The sequence below is a fragment of the Euprymna scolopes genome, chromosome 25, assembly GCF_053919585.1.
Source record: "Euprymna scolopes isolate OS-2025 chromosome 25, ASM5391958v1, whole genome shotgun sequence".
Classification (NCBI taxonomy): Eukaryota; Metazoa; Mollusca; class Cephalopoda; order Sepiida; family Sepiolidae; genus Euprymna; species Euprymna scolopes.
The window spans coordinates 32216859-32229166 of NC_136506.1; the positions used below are offsets into that span (position 1 = coordinate 32216859).

Genomic DNA, 12308 nt, shown 5'->3' on the forward strand with positions numbered 1-12308 from the left:
CAGTAGCAGATTATAGACCTTTTCAGAAATATATATTGAGAGAGAGAGAGAGAGAGAGAGAGAGAGAGAGAGAGAGAGAGAGAGAGAATCTCTTTTCCATCTTGGAAGTGCTTATCAAGAACATTAACTGCCTCATGAATTGGGGGTGATTGTAAAAGGAGGTGGACTTTCTTTTGTTAGCTGACTCCTCATCCAGTGACTATTTTTATGTCAGATACTAATCCGTCATGCATAGAAAGGTGTTCCATTTTACTAATTAAGTATTAATTAATTTATTATGTAAACAGTGTTAAAAACTTAATTTGGTTATGATTAGAGTAATAAAAATTGTAATATTTTACAAATATAAATGGCTTTGAAAAAGAGTTTACATTTAAAATCCATACTAAGATGTGGTGATAATCATGTTAAGGTCATATCTAAGTTCAGCAACCAAGTATGACCATGTTAAACAGATAAGGAGACAAACCGAGAGAGACGGGGTGGGGGTGAAAGGGCGTGAGACAAATATCACCTCTATCGTGCTTATTAGATTTATAGAGAAGGTTGTGGTTAGGCTACCATTTTATCTTTACATAGAGAAATAAAACAATAATCCTAAAATAGTGGAAGCATTATTTTTAATATTCTGGATACATTTGCATTTTAAGTACTAGCAGAACAAACCTTATAAGATATTAAACAAAATAAAATAAAATAAATAAATAAATATAATAGAAGACTTTAGCACAAAAGCGGTTAGGATTATCTCGTATTGAAATAGTGTCTCCTAACATGCAGTCTGAAAAAATGTACACTTCACATAGGCGGCATTAAATTTAGCGTCCTTTAGCCACCAAGAAAACAAAACAAAATAAATAAATACATTACAATATTTACCTTTCTAGCTTCTATTCAAAGATATTTTTTTCTTCTCCTACTTTTCCAAGAGGCTGCTTTCAATGCAGTAAAGTTTCCCTTCTACAGAGCCTTGTATTCGGAGTGTGTGCTTAGGACAGAGAGAGAGAGAGAGAGAGAGAGAGAGAGAGAGAGAGAGAGAGAGAGAGAGAGAGAGAGAAATAGGAGGGGGACTGGGTGACCTCATGGTCAGCTACTCGGCTAGCATGGTTTACAGGATTTCAGTTTCGTTCTAGTATGCAAGGCTACCTTTTTATTTTTATATATTGAAATAAAACAATAATCCTAAAATAATGGAAGCTTTTTTTTTAATATTCTAAATACATTTGCATTGAAATGAATGGCTCTCATCTTGGGAAAGCTATATGTTTTGACAAGCTTCCGGGCTTGACTTTTACTCCCGATCTGAAATGGAACACGTACGTCAAATCCATTGCCAAGATCGCTGGAAAAATGGTGGCCTCCTTCTATCGATCCAGTAGATATGTCATTGCTAATGCAATTCTCTACCTATATAACAGCCAGGTACATCCAAGAATGAAGTACTTTTGCCACATCTGGGCAGGTGCTGTTAGAAAACCCTATCCTGTCTTGAGTTCAAAATAGACTTCCTTGTCTAGTAGGGGATGTCCTTTTCTCTTCCCTGCAACCTCTTTCTCACAGAAGAGACGTTGCGAGCCTGTCTCTGCTTTATCATTATTTTCATGGCAAGTGCTTGTCTGAGCTCCAATCTATGGTCCCCCCTCGCCAAACTTTCACGAGAAACACTCGTCTAACTGAAAACACTATCAATAATTTTCCCTACTCCTTATCTGTGCCTAAACCTAAACGTAGATTCCATGAACAAAGTTTCTTTCTTAGAACGACACACCTGTGGAACTATATTCCGTTTGCTTGCTTTCCAGGTGACTACAATATGGCCGTCTTCAAGTTCAATGCAAACAAGTTCTTGATGTACAGTTCCATATAAGTTAACAAATTTACCAAATCTCCACTACTAACGATTACTATATTTCTGATATTGTACACTCTTTAACCCTTATCCTTGGCCTTGATAAGTGATAACTCCTATGTAAAAAAAAAAATCATGTTGAATATGATAGAATACATATAAAGATTAGACTATTTTGTTATGACTGGTTATAATTAAACTAAGAAATAAATATATCTTACCAGTCTCCTTCTTTACAGGTGATATTTCCAAAGAGACACGTGCAAGTGACACATGGAATAACATTGCCGTTACTGTCAGTTTGATCGAAGACACTCCCATGCTAAAAAGGAAAGCAGTATTCATTTATTTTTTTAACCATCTATGGAAGTTTCGGTAAAAGAAAAACTTTATGCAAAAACAATTTTAGTAAAGAAATACGATGTCTATTGAAGTGAGTGATTAAACTGCTTACACTCTTTAAAATATTCAAACACATTGTCTCTAATTTTTATGTGTTTAAAATTTCTGATTGTCAATAATAATATGTAAAAACGTAATTGATGATTATCTGATGTCCCCGAGTGCCACGTATTAACACTTTTTCATTTTCTATGTAATTGTTTAAAAATAGAATAGGACGTTGTGAATAGAATTTAGTTGCCTTTAGGTTATTTGGAAAATACTGTCTGATTTTTCTTTTACTCACGTTAAAACTGTTAACTTAATTTGCTATTTTTGTAGTGTTTCATACGAGATTTTACATGTTTAAGAAATGCATATACTTTTCTTGCATGCTTTCAAATTCGGTAATAATTCTGCCCAAACAGTCGCCAATACCAACAGAACATGGCGAGATAACTTCACAAGTGATTGCACAATAGGAAGATGGTATCCAAAATTCGGTAGTGGAAATAAGAGTCTTGAAAATGAAGAAGTTAGAAGACAACCATGCGCTCTTGATAATCTAGACTGAAAACAATTTCATCACTTTTCAACAAATTTAGGATTATATATATATATATATATATATATATATATATATATATATATATATATATATATATATATATAACTTCGACATTTTTATATCCAACAAATGCATTATCCACTTGAAACTATATTAAGTTTAACATGTCTGGTGGCCTTTATGGGAAAGATAGTATATTCTTTTAGTATCAATTAAAGTGGCGTCTCATCGGGACAACCTGTATGATCACAGGGAAATCATTTTTAGAAAAGCTTTTTTTATCTGAACATTCAAAGTAAATACTAAAAAGACAAAAGAAAAACATATGAACTTACCGGATATTTGGTGCCTTTATGTAAGCAGTATTGACATGGGCTGTTTTTAACACACAACTTAAAGTCACCACTTGAGAATTCCGTTGTATAACCGGGTCCACATTCACAATCATTAGTCTTTCTAATGTTACTACTATTATGTTCTTGGCTAATATATTCATAGCATGACATCGGCTGGAGCTCACACGGAATGTTACATATAAGTTCGTTGCATTTAGCTAAAAGAAAGAAAACAACAAAGTTTATAGGTATCAGTGAACTACACTAGAGAATTTGAAGGAGTGCATGCGACTTATTACGTGAGGTGGGTGGATGTTCATAAAAACTACACAGGATTCCTGCTCACAGAACTAGCATGGCATGTGTATAAATAACATCAAAGAAAGAGGAACTATAATGTTGGCATATTTTTACATTTGCATTATCAACCATTGAAAGTGCCCAATTCTTTTTACAAAGAAATATGCTTTATGCATTTTGGCAACCTCTAACACAAATAATAATTTTTGGTTACAGTATTTAGTAATGGACTTAGAGACTGACGTTCATACCAAAAACTCCAAAAATGGTATTTGATACCTCCATGCTAAACATTCAGGATTATAAGATGATGATTTAAAGTCAATGGAACAATCCAGGGGAAAAAGTGGAACTCTTCCCTACATCTAGATGTAGTATCCAATGAAAAATGAAGCATTGTGTTGCTTTCAACTAGATTGATCTAACTGGTTTTGAACAATTTATAGATTAATCTATCCATGATGATAAATCCAGAAGGATTAGAAAAGTGCTCAGACTTACAACAAATATGCCAATTGAATCAACTAGTTCCTGCCAGAAGTGAAGACGGTTATTAGGGAGATGGAAAGTTCTCTGTGCAATACTCTCCTTGATATACTCCATCTTAATCCATATCTGATTCTTATATAAGTACAGAATTGCATGAAGTGTTGAGTACTTCCTGAAGCGGTAGAATGATCCAACCATTTTTTTAGCAAATTTAGCAACAGATTGGATATAATTCCTCCATTTTAGACCTGGAGTGAAAGTCAGTTCTAGGAGCTTATCAGAACATGAGATTTCCTCAAGAAAAGAGCCACTTATTTCGTGTGAGTCAAAATAAAGCAGTGAAAGTGGAGAATCTTGGTTTTAGAGATGTTAAAAGTAACCAACTACTTTTTCCTCAATTGCATCACTTGCTCCAGGTCAAAAAAGAATTGGCAATATTTTAATCATCAATCTTCTTTGAAGTACTGCCATAGACAGTTGTATCATCTGCATAGATATCAACAAAAGATCTCAGAATCTGAGTTGGCAAATCATTAATGAAAATTAGGAAAATAGATTTTTGAGACATACTGGTGTATAATAGATTTTTGAGACATACTGGTGTTGATACTATATGCTTCAGATTTTAACAACTACTTTTTTACATCTATCAGGAATAGATGATTTGATAATGAGAAGATATTGCCAATTCTTATCCAACATTGTTTATGTGTCGATACCAATGGCTCTAGAAACAAAACTTATATTGAATGATTTACTGACACTATATGATATTACAGTCAATATATCAGCAGTTGATCTTGTAATGGAAAATCAATATTGCTAATACACTGCTTTCTGATTGTCAACTTCTTGATTTATTTTAAATAAATGAACATTTTTACATAAGTGTAATGTCTGTTTAATTATATTGTGCTAAAACAATTTGATTTATGCAAGTAAATATGAACAATGGGACTTACTTTGATTTTGCTCCCTGCAATCACAGCAACCATCGTTTTCTAGTGTTGGGCTGGTATTCTAAAAAATATTGGAAAATTTTAATATTATATTGAAAAATTATACATTATGTTTTCTATTATATTGTAAAACAGATTTTCTTAGAATTTTCTTAGTTTTATTAGAATTCATTACAAATTCTATTAATAAAAATTAAAAAATGATGCATTGGATCTTAATTATAACCGATAACAGATTGAATTTTATAACACAATTTGTTAATTAAAATTTGCAGAAAATCTTAAAATCAGACAAAATTATAAAAACAAATTTATTAAACGTTTTTATTAAACGGTTTCATCAAAGTTTTACTATTTTTTTTTTAATTTAATATTAAAATGTTTTATTAAGGCATGCATTAAACATAAAAAATATTCAAAGATTCATTAAAATTTTAATTACTATTATCAAAGCATAATTAAAAATATTTTTATAAAACATTTATTAAAGTAAATAAAAATTTTATGAAAACTATTATGAATTTTTTTTTATCAAAACGCTTCATGATTTTGGGGGAATGGGGGTTAATAAACATTTTCATTAAGCATTTTCACTTTTAATTAAATTTATAATTGAACATATTTATGAAATGTTTCATTAAAGTTTTATAAAAACTTATTAAGCACTACCTGTAACATCTAACATTGCTGGTTAGTATATTTACTTAAGCATTTTGTTTTGCGTTTCTTTAAAACTATGCAGGTTCTTTTAGTTTTTTTTTGTTTTGTTTCAAAGGGAAGTAACTCTAAATGAACGAATATAGAGTTACACTATCTTTTTATAAAAATGGTGGCAATTTGAAAATTATTTCAACCAGGACAAAATATTTTCTGGAAGGAATGAAATCAAATTATATTTTATTCTTTTTAGCAACATTTTGTAACGATCCACAGAGAAAAACTGTGGGAAGAAAGCTGTCGATGAAAAAAAAAAATAATAATAACAAAACTGACTTTACTTTATATTTTAGTTTTCCACAAAAAAAAAAAAAATGAAAATATTCGTCGTAAAAAATTAATTTAAATAATCATTGTATATTTATTTGTTACTATTTGTATTTATCTAGCATTAGCCGGGTGGAAAAATGTTGCCGGGTGGAAGGCTTAGTAAAAATAATTAAAAATATAGTCATATTTCCAAGTTTTTCTTAAAAATTGGATTTTAAAAAATTCGTTTAAATTTTTCCATATTGTGCTAATGAATATTTGATCAAAAGTAATTAAAAGAATCATATTAAAGTTATGTAGAGCCGAGACAAACAAACACGTTTTTCTGACAGTTTAATTGATACTAAGATATCACATAAAACTCGTCTTGATTTGTTTTTATTTTACTTACGTTTGGGCATTTGGTACAAGAATTTGGTTCACGTGAGACACATTTCCAATTTCCTTGAATACAAACACATACCATATCAGTACCATTGCAACCGACAGTATTTAGAACTTCCCCATTGACGCAGGTTGTTGAAGGAGTGGACATCTCTTCAGTATGGCAAACATCTTTCACTTTTATTACAGTGTTATTAAAGCAAGTGTATTCGAAACATCCATTTGTCCATACATCTCCAGGCTGTAAAAAACATGATTTTAGCATTCATTACTATATTACTATATATATATGTAGATATATTACACTTGAATATTTTGTTTGTTTGTTTGTTTGTATGTCAGTTAAATATAGTGGTTAAAACTACTTGACTGAGCTGTGCCAAATTTGGCATGAACTACTTTTGCTAATTGCAGAAATGTTATAGGAGATCATTATTATGCTGCTGTGGTCACTGCTGTCGCTGCTACTACTACTACTGCTGATACTACTACTCCTACTACTACTAATCATAATTATTATTATTATTATTATTATCATTATAACTAGCATGACCTGTGGAAATTCTACAAAATGAGAAATATATTTAATCAACAAATAAATTTTGATAACGCTGATATTTTTCTCGATAGCACAAAACATTAGTTTTTGAACAGAAAAAAATGATAACACACAGCAAATATGAGTTCATAAACATTTTTATGGAAATATTGTCCATTGTATTTTAAATATAGAACTGAACCAAATAAGATAAATTAATAAATACTCAAAAAGTAATTTTGTGTTACATGGTTTAATACAAATAATAAAATCACATTGTAAGAGACAATCTTTAATTTACTACTTCTGTCCATCACCTCTCGGCAGACAATGTTCTTTTTTTCCCTGTTTCTTTTGAATATTCCTCGTTTTTACAAAACTTTTCTTTGACTTCTCTCTTTGATGAAGAACGTCGAAATTACAAGTTCCTTTCTCACAACAATACAATAATGATCATATATCATTATAATGATATTCGAAAACGAGATTACATCAAAGGAAGGTTACTCCTACATTCTTGTTCAAATTTTTAAAGCCAAATTTCATGAATTTGGCCTTTTTTGAAGCAGTTTAGTCTTCAAAAATTGTATTTGGCCTTTTCCAAAGTGTAACGTACGGACTAAGTAATGAAAGAACAAGCTGAATAGATAATAATAATAATAATAATAATAATAATAATAATAATAATAATAATAATATGTGGAACTTGCTAGAGAACTGAAAGGAATATGGAACCTTAAGAAAATCAATATAATATCAATAATTGTAGGAGCATTAGAAACAGTCCCAAATAACTTGGAAAAAAAGACTAGGAGAAATCAGAATCAAGGGGAAGATTCAGACTATGCAATGGACAGTAATGTTGAAAACAGCTAAAATCTTAAGGAAAACCCTTGAATATGGTATTTAACTTACATGATTGACAAACGCTAATCGGTCATATAGAAAATGCAACAGAAGTAAAACAAAAATGCAACCAAGAAAACTAAAACTACACAATTGTAAAGTTGACTATGTCCTCACTCCTTTCCGCCCATAAAAAAGAAAAAAAATTGTAGTGCCGGCATCAATTAGACCCACACCAAATAGTTGAAGAATCAAGAAGAATGGAAAAACCAAAGAGTGAAAGCATTAACCAGACCTCCACTGGATGGGCATGACTAAGACTGAGACCTTGGTGAGGTTTATTGCCACCCAAATTCCAGCAGAGACCAATGGTCATTGCTAGTGAGAAGTCAATGGCAAAGGACTGTTGCGATAATGCAAATTCATTTGCAAAGGTTACCAAAAGAAATGAAAAGTACTGGTAATCTGGGAGAGACTTGTTGTCACTCAGACTTCAGGGAATAACACCGGTTGTTGTCAGTGAGCAATCTTTGATGACCTGTGTGAGAACTCCTAGTGAAGAGTACATATTTTTTATGAATGCATACACTGTATGTACAGTGCATATTTTTTGTGACCGTGTATTGATAATGTTTTTAATTGCATATTTTTTACTGAATTGTATTATATTATTATTACCTGAACCATGCCTACTGTATTTAGTGGTATAATTTTGCCTTTAAATTTGTTCCACTTTCTGTCAATTCTAATGCATATGTTATATGCATAGAAAACGACTTTATAGTACAGTAATACAGTATAGGTAATTAAGCTATGTAATGTTACTGTCCTCCTGTACTTACATTTCTTTTTGATCACAATATTTTGCAGTACACAATTAAAATGTGTTTACATGATCATTAGTGAAATGCATAACTGCAAGCGATATTACTACATTATAATTGTATTAATGAGTAAGACTGTTTTTAGAAAGTGTTTGGAAAACATGTAGCACAGTATATAATCTCATACATAGACGCTTTAAAACTGTGTTCAATATTTTTAATATTTTTTTGTTTTTTGCTATTTGCGAAGGGGTAAAGAAGTAACTCTCAGAAATAGTGAGGGAATGCCGTACTTTGATTTCATTTTTGTTGTTGTGTCTCAATATATCTCCCAACAGAAGCAAAGTTAGACAAGATCGGTTTTAAATGTGATGAAAACTAGCTTCCCAAGAATATCCACTCTTAATGGGAACAAAAATATTCTGAATATTCCTGTCCTGGAATTTTAATAATGTTAGTTTTTGCAGTTTTTTCATACAGGTGTCGCCATCCTCCTACATACAGTGCTTGGTATTCCGAAATGGTTCTGGTATTGAACAGGCTCAACATCACAACTTCAATGACCATGTACAATGTGATTATGCCATATAATTGACACTCCTTTAGTTGGTAGGCGATAAACCCATCTTTTCTGAAAGAGAGGAAATGCCGGAAGGGATGATCACCTGAAACCAAACATATATTACAATTTGATTCTATTCTGAAGGTCAGATATTTGTGTCTGTTTCAAATGTGTGCAGAGTGGTTGGATTATTAAGAACATGATGACAATTTGCCGACTACCTCCTGTCAAACCTGACTTATGTCGTTTTGCATATGATCCAATCTCTGTCAAGGTCATTTAGAATTCATCCATACAACTTATTTGATCCAATCATTTTCAGGATTCTCTTATCTTCCCGGAAGCCTATGTTTATACAAAAATGTAATAATTTTTGTAAGTAATGAATTTATTTTGGGGGTGTATCTTAAATGTTAGGCTCTAATTATTGATTCTAAAATATAGGAATTAAAGCCTATGTAAATTTTGAAAAAAGATTTCAGAAACTAAATCTTATAAAGAACTAGCCCGAGTGCTCGGCGTTGCTTGGGTGATTAGGGGTGTGTGTTGAGCAAAAAAAAAAAAAGTAGTAGTAGGCAGGCAGGCTCGAACTCGTACCGTGAAGAAGGAAAAGAACGTGATAAAAAAACGTGACGTCTTCGCTGTTGCATCCATTGCCAAACCGGAAGTGATGTAGGTTAAGATTAAGGCTAGTCAATCGAAAAGAGGGGCTGACTTTTGTAAATATCTGCGAAAAAAGCGACCCCTCTCTGTAGAAAAGTGGCCAGTTGAGGGTGAAGGAATTAATGTTTGTATCTAATTTTTCGATATTTGTCGTCTGAAGGGTCGATCTTCAAAATGATATCGATCTCGTTAAAATCCATCGCCTCTGTCGAAAGTTTTAGGCATACATACATACATACATACATACATACATTTAAACAGACAAGTGAGATTTATATTATAGGTTAATGTTTTTTTCTTTTATTAATAGAGCAATAGAGGTTCGGAACAAGTTGCCAGATCAAATTAAAAACTGTAATAGCATAAAACATTTTCCTAATCATCTCATCAGTAAGAGCCTGAATAAATTTCATACTCAGTAGACTTTAACACCCCAGATTTTTATCTGTGGGGATATCTCAAAGATATAGTCGATTAAAACAATTCTCAAACTATTCCTGAACTGAAAAAGGTCATCACAGCCAAAATTAGGATAGCGCCAAGAAAAAAAATCCAAGGATGCATGTGGGAGAAATATCAAATGAAATATTTAACAACATTAGAGCTGTATATTGATTTTATAATAATAGTATATATCTGCAGTTTTTTAAAGGTTAAATTGATATTTTAGTTAAAAAGGGGATGTCTTAAGAGGCGACGATAAATGACATATTATTAGCATCAGTGCATTACTTACCCTTTTGATAACGTTGTCGGCAATGCAAAGACATGAACCAGGATAGACACAATCTGTTCCATTGAAAACGAAATGTTCAGGACAATCACAGCCTCCTTTGCATACGAATGAACCATTTTCTACGCAGTTGGGTGCAAGATAGTGACACAGGCTGCATTCTTTCATACAATCGGTTTTTTCCAATGGTGGTTCACAAACTAAAAAGAAGTACATTGTTGTAATGTTTGTATATCTTAGAATTAATCAATAATTCATTTTTGTTCTTTTTTATTGCCTTATTCCTCTCCATATAAATACATAATGTTGGATATTTATTCCTTTAATCAAACTTTCTATATATATGTTATATATTAAGCTGATACTTTTATTGATGCTACTATATGGGAAATATTACTAAAGAAGTGATTATTTAATCCATGGGTTTGGATGTATGCAAAAAAATACCACAATATGAAAGATGAGACTTGTTTTATGATATTCTCTGTTGATATCCAGTCATATAAACTAAATAATAAAAATTTTTAGAAATATTACATTCAAGCAATATAGCGTCAAGAAAAAAACAGTTTAATACATAACATATTGTATACCGTCAGAAATAAATTTCCAATATTCAAAACATAAAAAATCTATATATACATGAATATTTATCACTTTCTATTTGAAACTAAGAGGAGTAACTTGGTATATATTCTAGGACGCAAACATCAGAAGCAACTGACTCAAAATATTAGTACTATAACTGTTAAATAAAAAGACAACTATTTTTCTGAGTGAATCAAACTTAATTTGAATTTATATTAAAGTAGTGTCTAAAGAGGCTATATTGAAACCTAGTCTCCCTTGATGTCATTGAGTTGATGATGTATAATGCTGAACATTTATTTACATCAATGATCAACCACTTTAAAACTCACATTAAGAGCATATATTCAGAAGTGTACATTATATCACTGCATGTGTTTCGATAATACCATACAGTATGCTGCCTTATCTTAGATAGTTTAGTCTGGATAATATTATTTTTATAAGTTACTATTAAAAGTATTTCTTTTTATTTCCATTTTTAATAATATTCTCAGAGAACATCATGTTGGATGACTAGAGAATAACAGAAAAAAAAACGGTAATTTTTTTGTGCTCGGTCAATGTAAAGTAGGAATAAACAACTAATGTGAAAAGGGTAATTTTGCTAAATATGATGTAAATACTCAGTTTGTATGTCATGTTAAAAAATTGGATCATGTGAAAGTTCTACCGCATCCATCCTATAGTGCAGGTGTTGTCTGACTATAATCTAGGCACGGCCAAAAAATGGAAGAAAAACCAAGTTGTTTTTTGTAAACGAATTAAAATCTATTAAAATCCATTATTCTTAAGCAACTTTTTTTTCCAGAAAGATAAAAGCCTGGATTTTATCATATGAAAAGCTGAATAATGTAAAACTTTTTCTACTATTTTTTAATAGAATTTAAATTTTTAAATTAAAAAAAAAAAACAATATTCACCATCATTTTTGTCTCGATGAATAACACATTTGAATATTAAAAAAAAAAACGTTTTTGAACCAATTAATTTTTTTTTGTCTAAAAGAGATTTAGGATGAGTTGCTATAAAAAATATGCAAAAATATTATAATTTAAGTACCTGAATTTCAAATAATTCCATTTTTTTATCTCACTCTATAGATTTTGCGTGGCAAAATTAAAAAATCTAAAATTTAATGATGGTTTGGAAGAAACTACGGTAGCCTTTACATGTAAATTTCCATATATTTTTTACCTTTGTTTTAACGATTAAGTGAAGAATCAACTTGATAAAGGTTCAATTCTTTTTTCATAAGCGATATATATATATATATATATATATATATATATATATATATAT

At 30.8% G+C, this 12308-nt stretch overlaps 1 protein-coding gene across 1 annotated transcript in view; it reads right to left on the minus strand.

Moving 5' to 3' along the window:
• Positions 1-12308, minus strand: part of LOC145247313 (uncharacterized) — a 558870-nt gene that overhangs the window by 535135 nt on the left and 11427 nt on the right. Inside the window, exons 7-11 of the mRNA XM_080108949.1 lie at positions 10422-10618; positions 6260-6493; positions 4885-4942; positions 3134-3351; positions 2071-2171 (exon numbers count right to left, since the gene is read on the minus strand). The gene's annotated coding sequence lies outside the window, so the exon portion shown is untranslated. The remainder of the gene's footprint in view (positions 1-2070; positions 2172-3133; positions 3352-4884; positions 4943-6259; positions 6494-10421; positions 10619-12308) is intronic.